A 20,764-nucleotide genomic window follows, 5' to 3' on the forward strand; every position below is an offset into this window, starting at 1 on the left:
GAGTCAACAGCAACCTCTTGGCTAGCTAAAGCAAATTCAACAAGGAATTTCAATGTCACAACATAGGGTGGAATACGCAAATCTAAGCAGCCCCTGATCACAGCCCTGAGGAAATTGCCGTAAGTGTGCTGGAGTCCAACTGTCTACCAGATGCTAGGCATTCTTCCATATTTGCATGGCCTGTCTGGCCAGGGCATACAAGAGCATGACTCTTCCAGATGAGCTCTTACATGGGTCCTATGCTCATATAGTAAGGACTGCACTTTGTCAGCAAGACTTTATACAACCGAAATATATGAGAAACCCCAGCTCTCTTGACTAGATGAGGACGGAATCACATCCCAGGTGAAGACCAACAGATGCAACTTCCATCAGATGTTAACCTGAAAAAGGAGATTACATCTCCAAAAGTCACATCAGAAGTTGGATTTGAACCCGCGCCTCCAGAGGAGACTGCGGCCTAAACACAGCGCCTTAGACCACTCGGCCATCCTGACAGTGCAGAGTCTTAAGAAATGTATAAAAGTCACTCAGAAATTTCTGCCTCCATGCAAGCATGAAATAATTTAAACCTTCAAACACAAGGTGCAACTTTATGCACAGGTCAATAAACACAGAAGATCACATGTGAAAGCATTTCATTTCACAGGTGTACAATTTTTATGCTTTTAGAATACCTCATACCTCTCACCAGCTATTTAGGGTCCTGTATTATACTCACAAAATTACCTTGCCTGCGACCTCTCTCTCTACACAAACAACTACTGCACAGGAAGTAGGAAGGCAGAAGGTGGGGCATATTATGCAAATGTATGCTGTCATTGTGCCTTGCAGATTCATGCAGGATTTCTAGATCCTTGCTGGATACAAGAGAGCAGACCTTGTTTCAGATCAACTGTCCCTAGCAGGGAACGTCTGAGCACATGCAGTCTTTTGCTCTCTAGCCCCTGGCCTGGGACTCACCCTCACTGGCTGAGGCGTGAATTTCTGCATACCAACGTTGCATAGATGGTACGTTTGTGGTCGGTTTGGGATGGGTGGGAGGTCAAAAGCAGGGAAAAGTATGTCGCCTTCACTTCTAGTCTCCTCTTCTAGGCATACCTGCTGTTCACTCACTCTGTCTTTGTTTCATTCTCTCCTTCCTCAACACCCCTTCTCACTCACTCGCTCTATCACTTGTGCTCTTTCCCCTTGCTCTGCATTTCATAGTGGAAACATCTCTTGAATGGAGCATTAGAAAATGAGGTTACATAAAATTAACAATCTACTTATTGGAAACCAAAAATATCACAAGACTGAATGTAACCCATTTCATTAATAAAAGGGACTTTTTGAGCATCCCCCAAAAAACACATAAAACACCACGAGTGCTAGAAGAATATTATACGAGCTTGAAGACAGAATTGGGCAAATTAATTTGCAGTTGAAACTGAAGTTTGTTACTTATTCAGATATTATATGCACTGCCAATTTTTAGCTGAGATTCTAAAAGAACTCAGAGACAAAATGGACTTAAAGTTTTGTCAGAAGTGGGATTCGAACCCACGCCTCCAGGAGAGACTGTGGCCTTAACGCAGCGCCTTAGACCACTCGGCCATCCTGACCACATGTTGCTTGATCATCTACAGAGAGGGAAAGATATTGTGAACCCAAAAAAGCACACATCTTAGGTCATGAGTGGCTAGAGCAAGAAAAAAACTCACTGCACTTTTCCAAGTAGACAACCATATAAGCCCATGTGAGGGAAATGATCTGATTTTTTCTCTCTCAAGAAAAAAGTAGAGTAAACACACAATTGTCAGAAGTGGGATTTGAACCCACGCCTCTAGAAGAGACTGCGACCTGAACACAGCGCCTTAGGCAACTCGGCCATCCTGACTTGCATTTGTGGAACCTTCCACAGGCCAGACAGCCATGCAAGTGGGGTACCGAAAAGGCATGCCCTCAATTTATTTATCCTATTATAAGTACTTCCAACAGATCTTTGAACAATCCATAGAGAGCAGTACCTATGAAGAACTCTTTAGACCTTTAAGGCGTACAAAGAGAAAGTGCTATTAACCAGCCACTTGAACGGCTCAAAGCTGCTTTGAAATTGAGTCAACAGCCACCTCTTGGATAGCTAAAGCAAATTCAACAAGGAATTTCAATGTCACAACATAGGGTGGAATACGCAAATCTAAGCAGCCCCTGATCACAGCCCTGAGGAAATTGCCGTAAGTGTGCTGGAGTCCAACTGTCTACCAGATGCTAGGCATTCTTCCATATTTGCATGGCCTGTCTGGCCAGGGCATACAAGAGCGTGACTCTTGCAGATGATCTCTTACATGGGTCCTATGCTCATATAGTAAGGACTGCACTTTGTCAGCAAGACTTTATACAACCGAAATATATGAGAAACCCCAGCTCTCTTGACTAGATGATGACGGAATCACATCCCAGGTGAAGACCAACAGATGCAACTTCCATCAGATGTTAACCTGAAAAAGGAGATTACATCTCCAAAAGTCATGTCAGAAGTGGGATTCGAACCCACGCCTCCAGAGGAGACTGCGGCCTAAACACAGCGCCTTAGACCACTCGGCCATCCTGACAGTGCAGAGTCTTAAGAAATGTATAAAAGTCACTCAGAAATTTCTGCCTCCATGCAAGCCTGAAATATTTTAAACCTTCAAACACAAGGTGCAACTTTATGCACAGGACAATCAACACAGAAGATCACATGTGAAAGTATTTCATTTCACAGGTGTACAATTTTTATGCTTTTAGAATACCTCATACCTCTCACCAGCTTTTTAGGGTCCTGTATCCGACTCACAAAATTACCTTGCCTGCGACCTCTCTCTCTACACAAACAACTACTGCACAGGAAGTAGGAAGGCAGAAGGTGGGGCATATTATGCAAATGTGTGCTGTCATTGTGCCTTGCAGATTCATGCAGGATTTCTAGATCCTTGCTGGATACAAGAGTGCAGACCTTGTTTCAGATCAACTGTCCCTAGCAGGGAACGTCTGAGCACATGCAGTCTTTTGCTCTCTAGCCCCTGGCCTGGGACTCACCCTCACTGGCTGAGGCGTGAATTTCTGCATACCAACGTTGCATAGATGATACGTTTGTGGTCGGTTTGGGATGGGTGGGAGGTCAAAAGCAGGGAAAATTAGGTCGCCTTCACTTCTAGTCTCCTCTTCTAGGCCTACCTGCCGTTCACTCACTCTGTCTTTGTTTCATTCTCTCCTTCCTCAACACCCCTTCTCACTCACTCGCTCTATCACTTGTGCTCTTTCCCCTTGCTCTGCATTTCATAGTGGAAACATCTCTTGAATGGAGCATTAGAAAATGAGGTTACATAAAATTAACAATCTACTTATTGGAAACCAAAAATATCACAAGACTGAATGTAACCCATTTCATTAATAAAAGGGACTTTTTAAGCACCCCCCAAAAAACACATAAAACACCACGAGTGCTAGAAGAATATTATACGAGCTTGAAGACAGAATTGGGCAAATTAATTTGCAGTTGAAACTGAAGTTTTTACTTATTCAGATATTTTATGCACTGCCAATTTTTAGCTGAGATTCTAAAAGAACTCAGAGACAAAATGGACTTAAAGTTTTGTCAGAAGTGGGATTCGAACCCACGCCTCCAGGAGAGACTGCGGCCTTAACGCAGCGCCTTAGACCACTCGGCCATCCTGACCACATGTTGCTTGATCATCTACAGAGAGGGAAAGATATTGTGAACCAAGAAAAGCACACATCTTAGGTCATGAGTGGCTATAGCAAGAAAAAAACTCACTGCACTTTTCCAAGTAGACAACCATATAAGCCCATGTGAGGGAAATGATCTATTTTTTTCTCTCTCAAGAAAAAAGTAGAGTAAACACACAATTGTCAGAAGTGGGATTTGAACCCACGCCTCCAGAAGAGACTGCGACCTGAACGCAGCGCCTTAGACCACTCGGCCATCCTGACTTGCATTTGTGGAACCTTCCACAGGCCAGACAGCCATGCAAGTGGGGTACCGAAAAGGCATGCCCTCAATTTATTTATCCTATTATAAGTACTTCCAACAGATCTTTGAACAATCCATAGAGAGCAGTACCTATGAAGAACTCTTAAGACCTTTAAGGCGTACAAAGAGAAAGTGCTATTAACCAGCCACTTGAAAGGCCCAAAGCTGCTTTGAAATTGAGTCAACAGCAACCTCTTGGCTAGCTAAAGCAAATTCAACAAGGAATTTCAATGTCACAACATAGGGTGGAATACGCAAATCTAAGCAGCCCCTGATCACAGCCCTGAGGAAATTGCCGTAAGTGTGCTGGAGTCCAACTGTCTACCAGATGCTAGGCATTCTTCCATATTTGCATGGCCTGTCTGGCCAGGGCATACAAGAGCATGACTCTTCCAGATGAGCTCTTACATGGGTCCTATGCTCATATAGTAAGGACTGCACTTTGTCAGCAAGACTTTATACAACCGAAATATATGAGAAACCCCAGCTCTCTTGACTAGATGAGGACGGAATCACATCCCAGGTGAAGACCAACAGATGCAACTTCCATCAGATGTTAACCTGAAAAAGGAGATTACATCTCCAAAAGTCACATCAGAAGTTGGATTTGAACCCGCGCCTCCAGAGGAGACTGCGGCCTAAACACAGCGCCTTAGACCACTCGGCCATCCTGACAGTGCAGAGTCTTAAGAAATGTATAAAAGTCACTCAGAAATTTCTGCCTCCATGCAAGCATGAAATAATTTAAACCTTCAAACACAAGGTGCAACTTTATGCACAGGTCAATAAACACAGAAGATCACATGTGAAAGCATTTCATTTCACAGGTGTACAATTTTTATGCTTTTAGAATACCTCATACCTCTCACCAGCTATTTAGGGTCCTGTATTATACTCACAAAATTACCTTGCCTGCGACCTCTCTCTCTACACAAACAACTACTGCACAGGAAGTAGGAAGGCAGAAGGTGGGGCATATTATGCAAATGTATGCTGTCATTGTGCCTTGCAGATTCATGCAGGATTTCTAGATCCTTGCTGGATACAAGAGAGCAGACCTTGTTTCAGATCAACTGTCCCTAGCAGGGAACGTCTGAGCACATGCAGTCTTTTGCTCTCTAGCCCCTGGCCTGGGACTCACCCTCACTGGCTGAGGCGTGAATTTCTGCATACCAACGTTGCATAGATGGTACGTTTGTGGTCGGTTTGGGATGGGTGGGAGGTCAAAAGCAGGGAAAAGTATGTCGCCTTCACTTCTAGTCTCCTCTTCTAGGCCTACCTGCCGTTCACTCACTCTGTCTTTGTTTCATTCTCTCCTTCCTCAACACCCCTTCTCACTCACTCGCTCTATCACTTGTGCTCTTTCCCCTTGCTCTGCATTTCATAGTGGAAACATCTCTTGAATGGAGCATTAGAAAATGAGGTTACATAAAATTAACAATCTACTTATTGGAAACCAAAAATATCACAAGACTGAATGTAACCCATTTCATTAATAAAAGGGACTTTTTAAGCACCCCCCAAAAAACACATAAAACACCACGAGTGCTAGAAGAATATTATACGAGCTTGAAGACAGAATTGGGCAAATTAATTTGCAGTTGAAACTGAAGTTTGTTACTTATTAAGATATTATATGCACTGCCAATTTTTAGCTGAGATTCTAAAAGAACTCAGAGACAAAATGGACTCAAAGTTTTATCAGAAGTGGGATCCGAACCCACGCCTCCAGGAGAGACCGCGGCCTTAACGCAGCGCCTTAGACCAATCGGCCATCCTGACCACATGTTGCTTGATCATCTACAGAGAGGGAAAGATATTGTGAACCAAAAAAAGCACACATCTTAGGTCATGAGTGGCTAGAGCAAGAAAAAAACTCACTGCACTTTTCCAAGTAGACAACCATATAAGCCCATGTGAGGGAAATGATCTGATTTTTTCTCTCTCAAGAAAAAAGTAGAGTAAACACACAATTGTCAGAAGTGGGATTTGAACCCACGCCTCCAGAAGAGACTGCGACCTGAACGCAGAACATTAGACCACTCGGCCATCCTGACTTGCTTTTGTGAAACCTTCCACAGGCCAGACTGCCATGCAAGTGGGGTACCGAAAAGGCATGCCCTCAATTTATTTATCCTATTATAAGTACTTCCAACAGATCTTTGAACAATCCATAGAGAGCAGTACCTATGAAGAACTCTTTAGACCTTTAAGGCGTACAAAGAGAAAGTGCTATTAACCAGCCACTTGAACGGCCCAAAGCTGCTTTGAAATTGAGTCAACAGCCACCTCTTGGCTAGCTAAAGCAAATTCAACAAGGAATTTCAATGTCACAACATAGGGTGGAATACGCAAATCTAAGCAGCCCCTGATCACAGACCTGAGGAAATTGCCGTAAGTGTGCTGGAGTCCAACTGTCTACCAGATGCTAGGCATTCTTCCATATTTGCATGGCCTTTCTGGCCAGGGCATACAAGAGCATGACTCTTCCAGATGAGCTCTTACATGGGTCCTATGCTCATATAGTAAGGACTGCACTTTGTCAGCAAGACTTTATACAACCGAAATATATGAGAAACCCCAGCTCTCTTGACTAGATGAGGACGGAATCACATCCCAGGTGAAGACCAACAGATGCAACTTCCATCAGATGTTAACCTGAAAAAGGAGATTATATCTCAAAAAGTCATGTCAGAAGTGAGATTCGAACCCACACCTCCAGAGGAGACTGCGGCCTAAACACAGCGCCTTAGACCACTCGGCCATCCTGACAGCGAAGAGTCTTAAGAAATGTATAAAAGTCACTCAGAAATTTCTGCCTCCATGCAAGCCTGAAATAATTTAAACCTTCAAACACAAGTTGCAACTTTATGCACAGGACAATAAACACAGAAGATCACATGTGAAAGCATTTCATTTCACAGGTGTACAATTTGTATGCTTTTAGAATACCTCATACCTCTCACCAGCTATTTAGGGTCCTGTATCCTACTCACAAAATTACCTTGCCTGCGACCTCTCTCTCTACACAAACAACTAATGCACAGGAAGTAGGAAGGCAGAAGGTGGGGCATATTATGCAAATGTATGCTGTCATTGTGCCTTGCAGATTCATGCAGGATTTCTAGATCCTTGCTGGATACAAGAGAGCAGACCTTGTTTCAGATCAACTGTCCCTAGCAGGGAACGTCTGAGCACATGCAGTCTTTTGCTCTCTAGCCCCTGGCCTGGGACTCACCCTCACTGGCTGAGGCGTGAATTTCTGCATACCAACGTTGCATAGATGGTACGTTTGTGGTCGGTTTGGGATGGGTGGGAGGTCAAAAGCAGGGAAAAGTATGTCGCCTTCACTTCTAGTCTCCTCTTCTAGGCCTACCTGCCGTTCGCTCACTCTGTCTTTGTTTCATTCTCTCCTTCCTCAACACCCCTTCTCACTCACTCGCTCTATCACTTGTGCTCTTTCCCCTTGCTCTGCAATTCATAGTGGAAACATCTCTTGAATGGAGCATTAGAAAATGAGGTTACATAAAATTAACAATCTACTTATTGGAAACCAAAAATATCACAAGACTGAATGTAACCCATTTCATTAATAAAAGGGACTTTTTAAGCACCCCCCAAAAAACACATAAAACACCACGAGTGCTAGAAGAATATTATACGAGCTTGAAGACAGAATTGGGCAAATTAATTTGCAGTTGAAACTGAAGTTTGTTACTTATTCAGATATTTAATGCACTGCCAATTTTTAGCTGAGATTCTAAAAGAACTCACAGACAAAATGGACTTAAAGTTTTGTCAGAAGTGGGATTCGAACCCACGCCTCCAGGAGAGACTACGGCCTTAACGCAGCGCCTTAGACCACTCGGCCATCCTGACCACATGTTGCTTGATCATCTACAGAGAGGGAAAGATATTGTGAACCAAAAAAAGCACACATCTTAGGTCATGAGTGGCTAGAGCAAGAAAAAAACTCACTGCACTTTTCCAAGTAGACAACCATATAAGCCCATGTGAGGGAAATGATCTATTTTTTTCTCTCTCAAGAAAAAAGTAGAGTAAACACACAATTGTCAGAAGTGGGATTTGAACCCACGCCTCCAGAAGAGACTGCGACCTGAACGCAGCGCCTTAGACCACTCGGCCATCCTGACTTGCATTTGTGGAACCTTAGACAGGCCAGACAGCCATGCAAGTGGGGTACCGAAAAGGCATGCCCTCAATTTATTTATCCTATTATAAGTACTTCCAACAGATCTTTGAACAATCCATAGAGAGCAGTACCTATGAAGAACTCTTTAGACCTTTAAGGCGTACAAAGAGAAAGTGCTATTAACAAGCCACTTGAACGGCCCAAAGCTGCTTTGAAATTGAGTCAACAGCCACCTCTTGGCTAGCTAAAGCAAATTCAACAAGGAATTTCAATGTCACAACATAGGGTGGAATACGCAAATCTAAGCAGCCCCTGATCACAGCCCTGAGGAAATTGCCGTAAGTGTGCTGGAGTCCAACTGTCTACCAGATGCTAGGCATTCTTCCATATTTGCATTGCCTGTCTGGCCAGGGCATACAAGAGCATGACTCTTCCAGATGAGCTCTTACATGGGTCCTATGCTCATATAGTAAGGACTGCACTTTGTCAGCAAGACTTTATACAACCGAAATATATGAGAAACCCCAGCTCTCTTGACTAGATGAGGACGGAATCACATCCCAGGTGAAGACCAACAGATGCAACTTCCATCAGATGTTAACCTGAAAAAGGAGATTACATCTCCAAAAGTCATGTCAGAAGTGGGATTCGAACCCACGCCTCCAGAGGAGACTGCAGCCTAAACACAGCGCCTTAGACCACTCGTCCATCCTGACAGTGCAGAGTCTTAAGAAATGTATAAAAGTCACTCAGAAATTTCTGCCTCCATGCAAGCCTGAAATAATTTAAACCTTCAAACACAAGGTGCAACTTTATGCACAGGACAATAAACACAGAAGATCACATGTGAAAGCATTTCATTTCACAGGTGTACAATTTTTATGCTTTTAGAATACCTCATACCTCTCACCAGCTATTTAGGGTCCTGTATCCTACTCACAAAATTACCTTGCATGCGACCTCTCTCTCTACACAAACAACTACTGCACAAGAAGTAGGAAGGCAGAAGGTGGGGCATATTATGCAAATGTATGCTGTCATTGTGCCTTGCAGATTCATGCAGGATTTCTAGATCCTTGCTGGATACAAGAGAGCAGACCTTGTTTCAGATCAACTGTCCCTAGCAGGGAACGTCTGAGCACATGCAGTCTTTTGCTCTCTAGCCCCTGGCCTGGGACTTACCCTCACTGGCTGAGGCGTGAATTTCTGCATACCAACGTTGCATAGATGGTACGTTTGTGGTCGGTTTGGGATGGGTGGGAGGTCAAAAGCAGGGAAAAGTATGTCGCCTTCACTTCTAGTCTCCTCTTCTAGGCCTACCTGCCGTTCACTCACTCTGTCTTTGTTTCATTCTCTCCTTCCTCAACACCCCTTCTCACTCACTCGCTCTATCACTTGTGCTCTTTCCCCTTGCTCTGCATTTCATAGTGGAAACATCTCTTGAATGGAGCATTAGAAAATGAGGTTACATAAAATTAACAATCTACTTATTGGAAACCAAAAATATCACAAGACTGAATGTAACCCATTTCATTAATAAAAGGGACTTTTTAAGCACCCCCCAAAAAACACATAAAACACCACGAGTGCTAGAAGAATATTATACGAGCTTGAAGACAGAATTGGGCAAATTAATTTGCAGTTGAAACTGAAGTTTGTTACTTATTCAGATATTATATGCACTGCCAATTTTTAGCTGAGATTCTAAAAGAACTTAGAGACAAAATGGACTTAAAGTTTTGTCAGAAGTGGGATTCGAACCCACGCCTCCAGGAGAGACTGCGGCCTTAACGCAGCGCCTTAGACCACTCGGCCATCCTGACCACATTTGCTTGATCATCTACAGAGAGGGAAAGATATTGTGAACCAAAAAAAGCACACAACTTAGGTCATGAGTGGCTAGAGCAAGAAAAAAACTCACTGCACTTTTCCAAGTAGACAACCATATAAGCCCATGTGAGGGAAATGATCTGATTTTTTCTCTCTCAAGAAAAAAGTAGAGTAAACACACAATTGTCAGAAGTGGGATTTGAACCCACGCCTCCAGAAGAGACTGCGACCTGAACGCAGCGCCTTAGACCACTCGGCCATCCTGACTTGCATTTGTGGAACCTTCCACAGGCCAGACAGCCATGCAAGTGGGGTACCGAAAAGGCATGCCCTCAATTTATTTATCCTATTATAAGTACTTCCAACAGATCTTTGAACAATCCATAGAGAGCAGTACCTATGAAGAACTCTTAAGACCTTTAAGGCGTACAAAGAGAAAGTGCTATTAACCAGCCACTTGAAAGGCCCAAAGCTGCTTTGAAATTGAGTCAACAGCCACCTCTTGGCTAGCTAAAGCAAATTCAACAAGGAATTTCAATGTCACAACATAGGGTGGAATACGCAAATCTAAGCAGCCCCTGATCACAGCCCTGAGGAAATTGCCGTAAGTGTGCTGGAGTCCAACTGTCTACCAGATGCTAGGCATTCTTCCATATTTGCATGGCCTGTCTGGCCAGGGCATACAAGAGCATGACTCTTCCAGATGAGCTCTTACATGGGTCCTATGCTCATATAGTAAGGACTGCACTTTGTCAGCAAGACTTTATACAACCGAAATATATGAGAAACCTCAGCTCTCTTGACTAGATGAGGACTGAATCACATCCCAGGTGAAGACCAACAGATGCAACTTCCATCAGATGTTAACCTGAAAAAGGAGATTACATCTCCAAAAGTCACATCAGAAGTTGGATTTGAACACGGGCCTCCAGAGGAGACTGCGGCCTAAACACAGCGCCTTAGACCACTCGGCCATCCTGACAGTGCAGAGTCTTAAGAAATGTATAAAAGTCACTCAGAAATTTCTGCCTCCATGCAAGCCTGAAATAATTTAAACCTTCAAACACAAGGTGCAACTTTATGCACAGGTCAATAAACACAGAAGATCACATGTGAAAGCATTTCATTTCACAGGTGTACAATTTTTATTCTTTTAGAATACCTCATACCTCTCACCAGCTATTTAGGGTCCTGTATCCTACTCACAAAATTACCTTGCATGCGACCTCTCTCTCTACACAAACAACTACTGCACAAGAAGTAGGAAGGCAGAAGGTGGGGCATATTATGCAAATGTATGCTGTCATTGTGCCTTGCAGATTCATGCAGGATTTCTAGATCCTTGCTGGATACAAGAGAGCAGACCTTGTTTCAGATCAACTGTCCCTAGCAGGGAACGTCTGAGCACATGCAGTCTTTTGCTCTCTAGCCCCTGGCCTGGGACTTACCCTCACTGGCTGAGGCGTGAATTTCTGCATACCAACGTTGCATAGATGGTACGTTTGTGGTCGGTTTGGGATGGGTGGGAGGTCAAAAGCAGGGAAAAGTATGTCGCCTTCACTTCTAGTCTCCTCTTCTAGGCCTACCTGCCGTTCACTCACTCTGTCTTTGTTTCATTCTCTCCTTCCTCAACACCCCTTCTCACTCACTCGCTCTATCACTTGTGCTCTTTCCCCTTGCTCTGCATTTCATAGTGGAAACATCTCTTGAATGGAGCATTAGAAAATGAGGTTACATAAAATTAACAATCTACTTATTGGAAACCAAAAATATCACAAGACTGAATGTAACCCATTTCATTAATAAAAGGGACTTTTTAAGCACCCCCCAAAAAACACATAAAACACCACAAGTGCTAGAAGAATATTATACGAGCTTGAAGACAGAATTGGGCAAATTAATTTGCAGTTGAAACTGAAGTTTGTTACTTATTCAGATATTATATGCACTTCCAATTTTTAGCTGAGATTCTAAAAGAACTTAGAGACAAAATGGACTTAAAGTTTTGTCAGAAGTGGGATTCGAACCCACGCCTCCAGGAGACACTGCGGCCTTAACGGAGCGCCTTAGACCACTCGGCCATCCTGACCACATTTGCTTGATCATCTACAGAGAGGGAAAGATATTGTGAACCAAAAAAAGCACACAACTTAGGTCATGAGTGGCTAGAGCAAGAAAAAAACTCACTGCACTTTTCCAAGTAGACAACCATATAAGCCCATGTGAGGGAAATGATCTGATTTTTTCTCTCTCAAGAAAAAAGTAGAGTAAACACACAATTGTCAGAAGTGGGATTTGAACCCACGCCTTCAGAAGCGACTGCGACCTGAACGCAGCACATTAGACCACTCGGCCATCCTGACTTGCTTTTGTGGAACCTTCCACAGGCCAGACAGCCATGCAAGTGGGGTACCGAAAAGGCATGCCCTCAATTTATTTATCCTATTATAAGTACTTCCAACAGATCTTTGAACAATCCATAGAGAGCAGTACCTATGAAGAACTCTTTAGACTTTTAAGGCGTACAAAGAGAAAGTGCTATTAACCAGCCACTTGAACGGCCCAAAGCTGCTTTGAAATTGAGTCAACAGCCACCTCTTGGCTAGTTAAAGCAAATTCAACAAGGAATTTCAATGTCACAACATAGGGTGGAATACGCAAATCTAAGCAGCCCCTGATCACTGCCCTGAGGAAATTGCCGTAAGTGTGCTGGAGTCCAACTGTCTACCAGATGCTAGGCATTCTTCCATATTTGCATGGCCTGTCTGGCCAGGGCATACAAGAGCATGACTCTTCCAGATGAGCTCTTACATGGGTCCTATGCTCATATAGTAAGGACTGCACTTTGTCAGCAAGACTTTATACAACCGAAATATATGAGAAACCCCAGCTCTCTTGACTAGATGAGGACGGAATCACATCCCAGGTGAAGACCAACAGATGCAACTTCCATCAGATGTTAACCTGAAAAAGGAGATTACATCTCCAAAAGTCACATCAGAAGTTGGATTTGAACCCGTGCCTCCAGAGGAGACTGCGGCCTAAACACAGCGCCTTAGACCACTCGGCCATCCTGACAGTGCAGAGTCTTAAGAAATGTATAAAAGTCACTCAGAAATTTCTGCCTCCATGCAAGCCTGAAATAATTTAAACCTTCAAACACAAGGTGCAACTTTATGCACAGGTCAATAAACACAGAAGATCACATGTGAAAGCATTTCATTTCACAGGTGTACAATTTTTATGCTTTTAGAATACCTCATACCTCTCACCAGCTATTTAGGGTCCTGTATTATACTCACAAAATTACCTTGCCTGCGACCTCTCTCTCTACACAAACAACTACTGCACAGGAAGTAGGAAGGCAGAAGGTGGGGCATATTATGCAAATGTATGCTGTCATTGTGCCTTGCAGATTCATGCAGGATTTCTAGATCCTTGCTGGATACAAGAGAGCAGACCTTGTTTCAGATCAACTGTCCCTAGCAGGGAACGTCTGAGCACATGCAGTCTTTTGCTCTCTAGCCCCTGGCCTGGGACTTACCCTCACTGGCTGAGGCGTGAATTTCTGCATACCAACGTTGCATAGATGGTACGTTTGTGGTCGGTTTGGGATGGGTGGGAGGTCAAAAGCATGGAAAAGTATGTCGCCTTCACTTCTAGTCTCCTCTTCTAGGCCTACCTGCCGTTCACTCACTCTGTCTTTGTTTCATTCTCTCCTTCCTCAACACCCCTTCTCACTCACTCGCTCTATCACTTGTGCTCTTTCCCCTTGCTCTGCATTTCATAGTGGAAACATCTCTTGAATGGAGCATTAGAAAATGAGGTTACATAAAATTAACAATCTACTTATTGGAAACCAAAAATATCACAAGACTGAATGTAACCCATTTCATTAATAAAAGGGACTTTTTAAGCACCCCCCAAAAAATACATAAAACACCACGAGTGCTAGAAGAATATTATACGAGCTTGAAGACAGAATTGGGCAAATTAATTTGCAGTTGAAACTGAAGTTTGTTACTTATTCAGATATTATATGCACTGCCAATTTTTAGCTGAGATTCTAAAAGAACTCAGAGACAAAATGGACTCAAAGTTTTATCAGAAGTGGGATCCGAACCCACGCCTCCAGGAGAGACCGCAGCCTTAACGCAGCGCCTTAGACCACTCGGCCATCCTGACCACATGTTGCTTGATCATCTACAGAGAGGGAAAGATATTGTGAACCAAAAAAAGCACACATCTTAGGTCATGAGTGGCTAGAGCAAGAAAAAAACTCACTGCACTTTTCCAAGTAGACAACCATATAAGCCCATGTGAGGGAAATGATCTGATTTTTTCTCTCTCAAGAAAAAAGTAGAGTAAACACACAATTGTCAGAAGTGGGATTTGAACCCACGCCTTCAGAAGCGACTGCTACCTGAACGCAGCACATTAGACCACTCGGCCATCCTGACTTGCTTTTGTGGAACCTTCCACAGGCCAGACAGCCATGCAAGTGGGGTACCGAAAAGGCATGCCCTCAATTTATTTATCCTATTATAAGTACTTCCAACAGATCTTTGAACAATCCATAGAGAGCAGTACCTATGAAGAACTCTTTAGACCTTTAAGGCGTACAAAGAGAAAGTGCTATTAACCAGCCACTTGAACGGCCCAAAGCTGCTTTGAAATTGAGTCAACAGCCACCTCTTGGCTAGCTAAAGCAAATTCAACAAGGAATTTCAATGTCACAACATAGGGTGGAATACGCAAATCTAAGCAGCCCCTGATCACAGACCTGAGGAAATTGCCGTAAGTGTGCTGGAGTCCAACTGTCTACCAGATGCTAGGCATTCTTCCATATTTGCATGGCCTTTCTGGCCAGGGCATACAAGAGCATGACTCTTCCAGATGAGCTCTTACATGGGTCCTATGCTCATATAGTAAGGACTTCACTTTGTCAGCAAGACTTTATACAACCGAAATATATGAGAAACCCCAGCTCTCTTGACTAGATGAGGACGGAATCACATCCCAGGTGAAGACCAACAGATGCAACTTCCATCAGATGTTAACCTGAAAAAGGAGATTATATCTCAAAAAGTCATGTCAGAAGTGAGATTCGAACCCACACCTCCAGAGGAGACTGCGGCCTAAACACAGCGCCTTAGACCACTCGGCCATCCTGACAGCGAACAGTCTTAAGAAATGTATAAAAGTCACTCAGAAATTTCTGCCTCCATGCAAGCCTGAAATAATTTAAACCTTCAAACACAAGGTGCAACTTTATGCACAGGACAATAAACACAGAAGATCACATGTGAAAGCATTTCATTTCACAGGTGTACAATTTTTATGCTTTTAGAATACCTCATACCTCTCACCAGCTATTTAGGGTCCTGTATCCTACTCACAAAATTACCTTGCCTGCGACCTCTCTCTCTAAACAAACAACTACTGCACAGGAAGTAGGAAGGCAGAAGGTGGGGCATATTATGCAAATGTATGCTGTCATTGTGCCTTGCAGATTCATGCAGGATTTCTAGATCCTTGCAGGATACAAGAGAGCAGACCTTGTTTCAGATCAACTGTCCCTAGCAGGGAACGTCTGAGCACATGCAGTCTTTTGCTCTCTAGCCCCTGGCCTGGGACTCACCCTCACTGGCTGAGGCGTGAATTTCTGCATACCAACGTTGCATAGATGGTACGTTTGTGGTCGGTTTGGGATGGGTGGGAGGTCAAAAGCAGGGAAAAGTATGTCGCCTTCACTTCTAGTCTCCTCTTCTAGGCATACCTGCCGTTCACTCACTCTGTCTTTGTTTCATTCTCTCCTTCCTCAACACCCCTTCTCACTCACTCGCTCTATCACTTGTGCTCTTTCCCCTTGCTCTGCATTTCATAGTGGAAACATCTCTTGAATGGAGCATTAGAAAATGAGGTTACATAAAATTAACAATCTACTTATTGGAAACCAAAAATATCACAAGACTGAATGTAACCCATTTCATTAATAAAAGGGACTTTTTGAGCAACCCCTAAAAAACACATAAAACACCACGAGTGCTAGAAGAATATTATACGAGCTTGAAGACAGAATTGGGCAAATTAATTTGCAGTTGAAACTGAAGTTTGTTACTTATCCAGATATTATATGCACTGCCAATTTTTAGCTGAGATTCTAAAAGAACTCAGAGACAAAATGGACTTAAAGTTTTGTCAGAAGTGGGATTCGAACCCACGCCTCCAGAAGAGACTGCGGCCTTAACGCAGCACCTTAGACCACTCGGCCATCCTGACCACATGTTGCTTGATCATCTACAGAGAGGGAAAGATATTGTGAACCAAAAAAAGAACACATCTTAGGTCATGAGTGGCTAGAGCAAGAAAAAAACTCACTGCACTTTTCCAAGTAGACAACCATATAAGCCCATGTGAGGGAAATCATCTGATTTTTTCTCTCTCAAGAAAAAAGTAGAGTAAACACACAATTGTCAGAAGTGGGATTTGAACCCACGCCTCCAGAAGAGACTGCGACCTGAACGCAGCGCCTTAGGCAACTCGGCCATCCTGACTTGCATTTGTGGAACCTTCCACAGGCCAGACAGCCATGCAAGTGGGGTACCGAAAAGGCATGCCCTCAATTTATTTATCCTATTATAAGTACTTCCAACAGATCTTTGAACAATCCATAGAGAGCAGTACCTATGAAGAACTCTTTAGACCTTTAAGGCGTACAAAGAGAAAGTGCTATTAACCAGCCACTTGAACGGCCCAAAGCTGCTTTGAAATTGAGTCAACAGCCACCTCTTGGATAGCTAAAGGAAATTCAACAAGGAATTTCAATGTCACAACATAGGGTGGAATACGCAAATCTAAGCAGCCCCCGATCACAGCCCTCAGGAAATTGCCGTAAGTGTGCTGGAGTCCAACTGTCTACCAGATGCTAGGCATTCTTCCATATTTGCATGGCCTGTCTGGCCAGGGCATACAAGAGCGTGACTCTTCCAGATGACCTCTTACATGGGTCCTATGCTCATATAGTAAGGACTGCACTTTGTCAGCAAGACTTTATACAACCGAAATATATGAGAAACCCCAGCTCTCTTGACTAGATGATGACGGAATCACATCCCAGGTGAAGACCAACAGATGCAACTTCCATCAGATGTTAACCTGAAAAAGGAGATTACATCTCCAAAAGTCATGTCAGAAGTGGGATTCGAACCCACGACTCCAGAGGAGACTGCGGCCTAAACACAGCTCCTTAGACCACTCGGCCATCCTGACAGTGCAGAGTCTTAAGAAATGTATAAAAGTCACTCAGAAATTTCTGCCTCCATGCAAGCCTGAAATAATTTAAACCTTCAAACACAAGGTGCAACTTTATGCACAGGACAATAAACACAGAAGATCACATGTGAAAGTATTTCATTTCACAGGTGTACAATTTTTATGCTTTTAGAATACCTCATACCTCTCACCAGCTATTTAGGGTCCTGTATCCTACTCACAAAATTACCTTGCCTGCGACCTCTCTCTCTACACAAGCAACTACTGCACAGGAAGTAGGAAGGCAGAAGGTGGGGCATATTATGCAAATGTATGCTGTCATTGTGCCTTGCAGATTCATGCAGGATTTCTAGATCCTTGCTGGATACAAGAGAGCAGACCTTGTTTCAGATCAACTGTCCCTAGTAGGGAACGTCTGAGCACATGCAGTCTTTTGCTCTCTAGCCCCTGGCCTGGGACTCACCCTCACTGGCTGAGGCGTGAATTTCTGCATACCAACGTTGCATAGATGGTACGTTTGTGGTCGGTTTGGGATGGGTGGGAGGTCAAAAGCAGGGAAAAGTATGTCGCCTTCACTTCTAGTCTCCTCTTCTAGGCCTACCTGCCGTTCACTCACTCTGTCTTTGTTTCATTCTCTCCTTCCTCAACACTCCTTCTCACTCACTCGCTCTATCACTTGTGCTCTTTCCCCTTGCTCTGCATTTCATAGTGGAAACATCTCTTGAATGGAGCATTAGAAAATGAGGTTACATAAAATTAACAATCTACTTATTTGAAACCAAAAATATCACAAGACTGAATGTAACCCATTTCATTAATAAAAGGGACTTTTTAAGCACCCCCCAAAAAACACATAAAACACCACGAGTGCTAGAAGAATATTACACGAGCTTGAAGACAGAATTGGGCAAATTAATTTGCAGTTGAAACTGAAGTTTGTTACTTATTCAGATATTTTATGCACTGCCAATTTTTAGCTGAGATTCTAAAAGAACTCAGAGACAAAATGGACTTCAAGTTTTGTCAGAAGTGGGATTTGAACCCACGCCTCCAGGAGAGACTGCGGCCTTAACGCAGCGCCTTAGACCACTCGCCCATCCTGACCACATGTTGCTTGATCATCTACAGAGAGGGAAAGATATTGTGAACCAAGAAAAGCACACATCTTAGGTCATGAGTGGCTAGAGCAAGAAAAAAACTCACTGCACTTTTCCAAGTAGACAACCATATAAGCCCATGTGAGGGAAATGATCTATTTTTTTCTCTCTCAAGAAAAAAGTAGAGTAAACACACAATTGTCAGAAGTGGGATTTGAACCCACTCCTCCAGAAGAGACTGCGACCTGAACGCAGCGCCTTAGACCACTAGGCCATCCTGACTTGCATTTGTGGAACCTTCCACAGGCCAGACAGCCATGCAAGTGGGGTACCGAAAAGGCATGCCCTCAATATATTTATCCTATTATAAGTACTTCCAACAGATCTTTGAACAATCCATAGAGAGCAGTACCTATGAAGAACTCTTTAGACCTTTAAGGCGTACAAAGAGAAAGTGCTATTAACCAGCCACTTGAACGGCCCAAAGCTGCTTTGAAATTGAGTCAACAGCCACCTCTTGGCTAGCTAAAGCAAATTCAACAAGGAATTTCAATGTCACGACATAGGGTGGAATACGCAAATCTAAGCAGCCCCTGATCACAGCCCTGAGGAAATTGCCGTAAGTGTGCTGGAGTCCAACTGTCTACCAGATGCTAGGCATTCTTCCATATTTGCATTGCCTGTCTGGCCAGGGCACACAAGAGCATGACTCTTCCAGATGAGCTCTTACATGGGTCCTATGCTCATATAGTAAGGACTGCACTTTGTCAGCAAGACTTTATACAACCGAAATATATGAGAAACCCCAGCTCTCTTGACTAGATGAGGACGGAATCACATCCCAGGTGAAGACCAACAGATGCAACTTCCATCAGATGTTAACCTGAAAAAGGAGATTACATCTCCAAAAGTCATGTCAGAAGTGGGATTCAAACCCACGCCTCCAGAGGAGACTGCGGCCTAAACACAGTGCCTTAGACCACTCGGCCATCCTGACAGTGCAGAGTCTTAAGAAATGTATAAAAGTCACTCAGAAATTTCTGCCTCCATGCAAGCCTGAAATAATTTAAACCTTCAAACACAAGGTGCAACTTTATGCACAGGACAATAAACACAGAAGATCACATGTGAAAGCATTTCATTTCACAGGTGTACAATTTTTATGCTTTTAGAATACCTCATACCTCTCACCAGCTATTTAGGGTCCTGTATCCTACTCACAAAATTACCTTGCATGCGACCTCTCTCTCTACACAAACAACTACTGCACAGGAAGTAGGAAGGCAGAAGGTGGGGCATATTATGCAAATGTATGCTGTCATTGTGCCTTGCAGATTCATGCAGGATTTCTAGATCCTTGCTGGATACAAGAGAGCAGACCTTGTTTCAGATCAACTGTCCCTAGCAGGGAACGTCTGAGCACATGCAGTCTTTTGCTCTCTAGCCCCTGGCCTGGGACTTACCCTCACTGGCTGAGGCGTGAATTTCTGCATACCAACGTTGCATAGATGGTACGTATGTGGTCGGTTTGGGATGGGTGGGAGGTCAAAAGCAGGGAAAAGTATGTCGCCTTCACTTCTAGTCTCCTCTTCTAGGCCTACCTGCCGTTCACTCACTCTGTCTTTGTTTCATTCTCTCCTTCCTCAACACCCCTTCTCACTCACTCCCTCTATCACTTGTGCTCTTTCCCCTTGCTCTGCATTTCATAGTGGAAACATCTCTTGAATGGAGCATTAGAAAATGAGGTTACATAAAATTAACAATCTACTTATTGGAAACCAAAAATATCACAAGACTGAATGTAACCCATTTCATTAATAAAAGGGACTTTTTGAGCAACCCCTAAAAAACACATAAAACACCACGAGTGCTAGAAGAATATTATACGAGCTTGAAGACAGAATTGGGCAAATTAATTTGCAGTTGAAACTGAAGTTTGTTACTTATCCAGATATTATATGCACTGCCAATTTTTAGCTGAGATTCTAAAAGAACTCAGAGACAAAATGGACTTAAAGTTTTGTCAGAAGTGGAATTTGAACCCACGCCTCCAGGAGAGACTGCGGCCTTAACGCAGCGCCTTAGACCACTCGGCCACCCTGACCACATTTGCTTGATCATCTACAGAGAGGGAAAGATATTGTGAACCAAAAAAAGCACACATCTTAGGTCATGAGTGGCTAGAGCAAGAAAAAAACTCACTGCACTTTTCCAAGTAGACAACCATATAAGCCCATGTGAGGGAAATGATCAGATTTTTTCTCTCTCAAGAAAAAAGTAGAGTAAACACACAATTGTCAGAAGTGGGATTTGAACCCACGCCTCCAGAAGAGACTGCGACCTGAATGCAGCGCCTTAGACCACTCGGCCATCCTGACTTGCATTTGTGGAACC

General features: G+C 43.5%; 10 non-coding genes across 10 annotated transcripts; all 10 read right to left on the bottom strand.

The window, feature by feature from the left end:
- Positions 1-1,521: 1,521 nt before the first annotated feature.
- On the bottom strand, positions 1,522-1,604 carry TRNAL-AAG (transfer RNA leucine (anticodon AAG)). The gene has a single exon. It is a non-coding gene; the product is annotated as a tRNA-Leu (tRNA).
- A 907-nt stretch (positions 1,605-2,511) lies between these two features.
- TRNAL-UAG (transfer RNA leucine (anticodon UAG)) lies at positions 2,512-2,594 on the bottom strand. The gene has a single exon. It is a non-coding gene; the product is annotated as a tRNA-Leu (tRNA).
- A 1,023-nt stretch (positions 2,595-3,617) lies between these two features.
- On the bottom strand, positions 3,618-3,700 carry TRNAL-AAG (transfer RNA leucine (anticodon AAG)). Its single transcript has one exon. It is a non-coding gene; the product is annotated as a tRNA-Leu (tRNA).
- Positions 3,701-3,892: 192 nt separating this feature from the next.
- TRNAL-CAG (transfer RNA leucine (anticodon CAG)) lies at positions 3,893-3,975 on the bottom strand. The gene has a single exon. It is a non-coding gene; the product is annotated as a tRNA-Leu (tRNA).
- A 3,836-nt stretch (positions 3,976-7,811) lies between these two features.
- Positions 7,812-7,894, bottom strand: TRNAL-AAG (transfer RNA leucine (anticodon AAG)). Its single transcript has one exon. It is a non-coding gene; the product is annotated as a tRNA-Leu (tRNA).
- Positions 7,895-8,086: 192 nt separating this feature from the next.
- TRNAL-CAG (transfer RNA leucine (anticodon CAG)) lies at positions 8,087-8,169 on the bottom strand. Its single transcript has one exon. It is a non-coding gene; the product is annotated as a tRNA-Leu (tRNA).
- Positions 8,170-9,908: 1,739 nt separating this feature from the next.
- On the bottom strand, positions 9,909-9,991 carry TRNAL-AAG (transfer RNA leucine (anticodon AAG)). Its single transcript has one exon. It is a non-coding gene; the product is annotated as a tRNA-Leu (tRNA).
- Positions 9,992-10,182: 191 nt separating this feature from the next.
- TRNAL-CAG (transfer RNA leucine (anticodon CAG)) lies at positions 10,183-10,265 on the bottom strand. The gene has a single exon. It is a non-coding gene; the product is annotated as a tRNA-Leu (tRNA).
- A 5,932-nt stretch (positions 10,266-16,197) lies between these two features.
- TRNAL-AAG (transfer RNA leucine (anticodon AAG)) lies at positions 16,198-16,280 on the bottom strand. Its single transcript has one exon. It is a non-coding gene; the product is annotated as a tRNA-Leu (tRNA).
- A 3,004-nt stretch (positions 16,281-19,284) lies between these two features.
- On the bottom strand, positions 19,285-19,367 carry TRNAL-UAG (transfer RNA leucine (anticodon UAG)). The gene has a single exon. It is a non-coding gene; the product is annotated as a tRNA-Leu (tRNA).
- Between the last annotated feature and the right edge of the window lie 1,397 nt (positions 19,368-20,764).

The sequence above is a fragment of the Lissotriton vulgaris genome, chromosome 8, assembly GCF_964263255.1.
Source record: "Lissotriton vulgaris chromosome 8, aLisVul1.2, whole genome shotgun sequence".
NCBI classification, from domain to species: Eukaryota; Metazoa; Chordata; class Amphibia; order Caudata; family Salamandridae; genus Lissotriton; species Lissotriton vulgaris.